The following is a 6,000-nucleotide window of genomic DNA, read 5'->3' as shown; positions in this document are numbered from 1 at the left end:
AGAGGAGTTCCCCCTATGGAAATAATGTGAGACTCTTACAGGAATTCCATGGCACACAGGCCAAGATGGCAGTGGTAGTGGTACCATGCAACGTAGGAAGGACTGAGAAGGGCAGGAGGAAGTCGGCGAATCTTCCAAGAGCATCCATTCATCTTTCATTTTAAACAAGTGTTTTTGTTGAAAATTAGGATATGAATACATAAAAAGGAAAAAATAAAAATCAGCCACAAATCCCTACCTAAAGATAACTGCTCTCTACATTTTGATGTATGCCCTTCCAGACATTTTTCGATGCATGTATTTATATTCATACAATTTTAATAAAAATCAAATTATTCTGGGTGTACTAGTTTATAACCTACTTATCTCACCTAATTTCTTGTGTCAATAGATCTATATCTTCATTATTTTTAATGACTGCAACGTTTTCTGTTCTGTGAATATAAAAAGGAATGTGAGCCAAGCATGGTGGTACACATCTAGCAATTAGGAGGCAAAGGTAGGAGGACCAAGTTAAAGGTCAGCTTGGCCTATATAGTTAAGGTGTTCTCTCAAAAAATATAATATGACATACATATATTAACATATAAATGGAATATGCATTTATCCTCTATTTAAAGATTTGTAGTTTTATACTACCTTAAACAATACCGCAGAGAACATTGTGCTACTTACCTTTCACACATGTATGATTATTTTTGTAAGATAAATTCCTAAAAATTAAAATGCTGAGTTAAACCAAGTGTGGTGGTTCACAGCTATAATCCCAGCACTCAGAATGCTGAAGCAGGATGATCCTGAGTTTGAGGTCAATCTGGACTACGTAGTGAGTCTTTGTCTCCAAAATAAAAATAAAAATAATAAACAATGAATGAATAAAAATGAATCATACAAAAACTGAGTCGAAAAGCAAACATGTCTAAGGCATTTTAGTATGTTCTGTCAAGTCCTCCCCCAAAGTTTGCATCAAGTTGCACGGAAAACCAACTGAAGAATGCAGAGCTGTAAATTCGGTTTGGAAAGAAAGGAAAGTCATGGAATGGAAAACAAGCAGGGAGGCAAGTTTGGGGTGGGGGAAGCAGGTGTAAGGCATAGAGGTGAAGTCTACACACAGCATTTCTTTATTCCTACCCCTGATAGGCACCCTACGCAGCTACGCAGCATGACCCAAGCATGTCTCCTACAACTTCCCTGCTTTCCACATCTGTACAAAAATAAATAAAGTGACTGTAGAGCCCATCTCTGAGCCCTGTTGTAGGAATTGAGCCAATATTCATGGGAATTCACATTCAAGATGGTACTTGCTAATACCATAAATGCTATGGAAGCATTTGTTAGTACTAATAGAGATTAATGAAGACAAGAATGGGGAGTAGAGGGAATGTGGGTTTGGGTTAGGTTGGAAGTAATGGAAAAGCATAGAGAGTTGTTGACCAGGGGTAGGCTTTTTAGCCCTGGCTGAGCAGTAGATGTGGTTCTCATCTCCCGTGGAATGAAGCTTACAGATAAAGAAGAGAGCCCTCTGTCCTAGACACCTGCATTACAACTCTGCTCCAGCCACCCTGCATCCACAGCTAATTGGAGGCTTACTTCCTGAGCTACAACTTGGGGACTCTAATCCCTCTCGAAGCCAGAGACATATAAGGGCTTACATGAAGTTCTCATAACATGGTTCAACAACCACTAGCCCTCACTACCATGTTGACAGGAGGTAGAAGCTAGAGCAAGCCTCAGGAGATGTCAAGGTCCACACCCTTGGCCCAATGGTAGGTTGGTTTGTGGCCAGCGCACACTGTATCCTTCATAGAATCCCCAAGGGTTGATATGGAGTGTTGTGCAGCTGGCTTTCTGAGAAAACAAAACAACAAAAGGAAAAGAGACTCTAGGAAATTAAAACAGGTAATAGCGTTTATTCCCAGTGGCCACGAGGTCCCAAGATAGTCACTCTGTTTCACCTCATCATTCCCTGTGGTCACCTATTGCAAAGGGCTGCTAGCCAAGCTTGCAGGGCCCTCACCAGAGGCTCCCAGCCAGTCTCTCATTTAACAGGTGCCACGGGGCGTCTCTGTGAGTCTGATCTGCCTATTTGTCCAGCGACTGCCTGTCAATCTCCTTCAGTGTCACTTCCGATAAACAACTCAGAGAGAGAGAGAGAGAGAGAGAGAGAGAGAGAGAGAGCTCTGGATACATCAATTCCACCTGACAGGCTGCCCAGCTCCTGCATTATCAAGGGTGATTCATGGCCCAGGGTAATATGGACCCTTTCTACCTCATTGCTTCCCCTCAGACTAGCCTAGATTGTTACTTCCTTCCCACTTCTCAAGGAGGAGGGGGATGTGTTAGTCTGTCCATCCATCCATCCATCCATCCATCTGTCCATCCATCCATCCATGCATCCATTTAGCACACAAACATGTCTGGATCAAATCCAGTGTTTTCAGAGACTGCAGAATGGCTGGATTCTGGAACTGCCCCCAAATACCAGTTTTGTTGTGTTTTTTTCCCTCTAAAAAAAAGTCACTTTGGCATCTTTGCTCACCATTATAAAGAAACATTAGACAATCCATATGTGAACCTCAAAGGAGAGATTCTTTAGATCATTACGTTTCACTATCTTTATTTCGCTCATTCAACAAATACATATTGAGTGTCTATTGTGTGCCAAGAACTATTCTAGTTTGGGGAATTTTTCAGCAAACAAAAAGTTCTTCATCCCTGGGGCTTCCAATCTAATAGGAAGAGACAGGAAGCAAACTGCACAAATGAGTAAGTATATATTGTGCGAGATGGTGATGGGTACGTGGGAGAAAAATACATGAGAATAACTAGAGAGGAAATTATTCTGATTTAATTTCAAGTAGGCCAGTCTGTCACTGAGAAGGGAGTATTTGAACAGAGACCTGCAGGTGTGAAGGTAGAAAGCCATGGCACTCTCTAAGGGAGCACAGGAAAAGAGTGAAAAAGACTTTGAGGTAGGAATTGTCAGGTGTGTGTCTGGAAAAATATCAAGGCCTGAAAGGCTGGGACCCAAGAAGGGGAAAGTACCAGAGATCAACCACACTGGGTCCCTTTGACTTTATTCTGAATGAAGTCCTGGACAGTCTTGAATCCAAGAGTAACATGGCCTGATTTATAATGTAACATAGTCCTTACTGTGTGTCAGGGAACATGTTAAGTGCTTTGTGCATTTCAATACATTTCATCTTCACACCATCCTTAGAATCTCACTTTCCCTAGGAGGAAAGGAAAGCACAGGGATGTTCTAAGTGACTCACCAACATCATACAGAGAGTAAACAACAGAGTCAGGTTTTGAATGAAGCCAGTTTGGTGCCCTACATGCTACTCTATGAGGGAAAGGGTCTAAGCAGTCCGGAGCAATGACAGTGGCCAGGAATGGGCGCATAAACGTGGTGGTGATGGAAAGCTTGGGTCAGAGCCTGTCTTTATTTGCAGGTAGAACCAACCAGCTTTGCAGTCAGACTGAATGTGGGATGGAAGAGGGAAAGAAGTCCAGTTGTTTCCCTTTTTAACCTGAGCAACTGGGCAGATGGAGTTCTTTTTATAAGCTGGGATAGAGAAGACCACAGGAAGGAGCAAAGCAAGGGTGGGTTTGGAATGAATTGCTGGAAATTCCCATAGGATATTTACATGGCAGAAGATAAGAGCTTGGAAGAGACCATGGGGCTGAGAGTTGCAGGTTAACATCAGAGAGCTGGTTAGGGAAACAATAGACGGTCCAGCTCTTCACATTGGAAATGCCCCTCCTCTTTGTGTCTGTAAGCACCGATCCATCCATTCTCTATAAGGGGAACCGAGCTTGCTTCTCTACATCATTAGTCTATCAAAGTGAAAATCAGGCACTGGCCCCAGGGTGAAGAATCTTCTCTCTTCTTCACAATCTCAAGTGACTCGTGTGTGTGTGTGTGTGTGTGTGTGTGTGTGTGTGTGTGTGTGTGTGTGCAGGGGTCTACATTGGGAGGGGCAGTGAAGGGAGCTGGTAACCTAGGCAACAATGTCCCCACATGGTGAGGGAAAGGCAGCTTTAAATGTTTTCCCAGTTCTATTCTCCCACCTCAAAGGGAAGGACCTCAAGACCTGCTGGAGCTGGAGCAATGACCATTGCAGAAGGTTATTCTGTGTTGACTGGGAAAAGAATAATTGCGTGGGGTACCAAGGCTGCCTTTGCTGGGGAGCTGTGTGGGGGAGGGGGCTGCACAAATCTGCGGTGTTTATTTGGATGGTGAGCTGCTATTTAAAATCAGGCTTTGTTTCTGAGAATGAGACAGCTGGGGCTACATTTGGTGGATAAAGACATTTTGTTGAACTTTCAAAATGGGGTATTATTTTCCATTTACACTTATTTCACGGAGAATTGTAAGAAGATGAGATTGTAGACGTGTCTGCGATATGCAGTAATGAGTGATGGATCTGTGAAGGTAAAAATATCTCTAGGATATTTCTTTTTCTTTTCTTCTGTTATTTTTTTTTCTCTCCTCTCTCCTCTGGGCCTCAGGTTGGGTGGGTTTAAGTTTTGTTTTGTTTTTTAATATCGAAATGGAGAGCATCTCTACTGGGAGTATAGACTGTACTCTGCTCAATGTTTGTCTTAATAAAGGTTAAAAGAAATGAAATAATATTAAAAAGGCTCTCAGGAGGCCAATGCACCAGATGCCTCCAACTCCCCAGAGTGCTACGGAAGGAGGAGGGAAAGCAGCACTGGGCACCCACAGGGCAAACCCAGCCTCTGATCCCACCAGACTCTCCACCCCAAGGCTGAAAAGCTCAGGGAACAAAGGAAGGAGTCAGGGGGAGGCTGTGGAAAAAGCAGACAAAAGAACTGAGAGGATTTTAAGATTTCAAAAAGGTGCTTCTCTCTTTTCCCCATGTTCAAGGCCCTCTCTTTCTCTGGGGACAGGCCCTGGAAAGGTACACATCCTAGAGGAGTCAGAAGCCACCTCATTCCCCTATTGCTTTCTACATCCTCTTAATTGCTTTGGAAAGAAATCAAGAAAAGAGATGCTAGAAGGAAGAAACACATTCAGCTTGATTTTCTTGGATAAGAACTTGGATAAAGGAAATCCCAACATGTGTATTGAATAAGTAAATGAATGAATCATTAATCTATCAGACACTCTATCAAAGAATCGATACATGAATTAGAGAATAAATTAAGAGAGCCATAAATTGGGCATAAATTTGCAGATTTTTTTTAACCTTCCACTCTAGAACACAGATTTTTGACATCTTTGTACACTGACAGGGTCAGGAATCTCAAAAGAGCAAATAGTGGACTTCCCCTGTCATTCATAAACCTGCATTCAGCTTTGTTCTCACAAGAATACTACAGAGAGCCGGGCGCCGGTGGCTCACACCTATAATCCTAGCTACTCAGGAGGCTGAGATCTGAGGATTGCAGTTCAAAGCCAGCCCAGGCAAGAAAGTCTGTGAAACACTTATCTCCAATTAACCACCAGAAAACCGGAAGTGGCACTGTAGCTCAAGTGGTAGAGCGCTAGCCTTGAGCTAAAGAGCTGAGGGATAGCGTTCAGGCCCAGAGTTCAAGCCCCATGACCGACAAAAAAAAAAAAAAAAAGAATACTACAGAGATCCACAGGTCACTGCATGCTTTATGCATCAGGACTGGGTAACAGATGCAATTTCTTGGAAAGAAGGGAGGAAGGAAGGAAGGAAGGAAGGAAGGAAGGAAGGAAGGAAGGAAGGAAGGAAGGAAGGAAGGAAGGAAGGAAGGAAGGAAGGAAGGGGAAATGTATTGAGGTTTGTAGCCTATCCCAGCCACAAGGTTATGTTTTTGAATGCTACAACTTTCTACGGTCCTTTCCATGATGTTTTGGACACGTTAGTGTATTTCAGGCACAAATGACTTCCAACCTTCCTGCTGGGCCATGTTCTCCTGCCAGCCTTTTAGGAGAGTTTGTGTCTCTCTGCATCTCCAGAGCACAGCACCATGAAGAGGACCTTTTAAGGTTATTGAAACAAA

The sequence above is a fragment of the Dipodomys spectabilis genome, unplaced genomic scaffold (assembly GCF_019054845.1).
Source record: "Dipodomys spectabilis isolate Male_0828 unplaced genomic scaffold, ASM1905484v1 ptg000076l, whole genome shotgun sequence".
Taxonomy (NCBI): domain Eukaryota; kingdom Metazoa; phylum Chordata; class Mammalia; order Rodentia; family Heteromyidae; genus Dipodomys; species Dipodomys spectabilis.
This window is presented reverse-complemented; position numbering follows the sequence as displayed.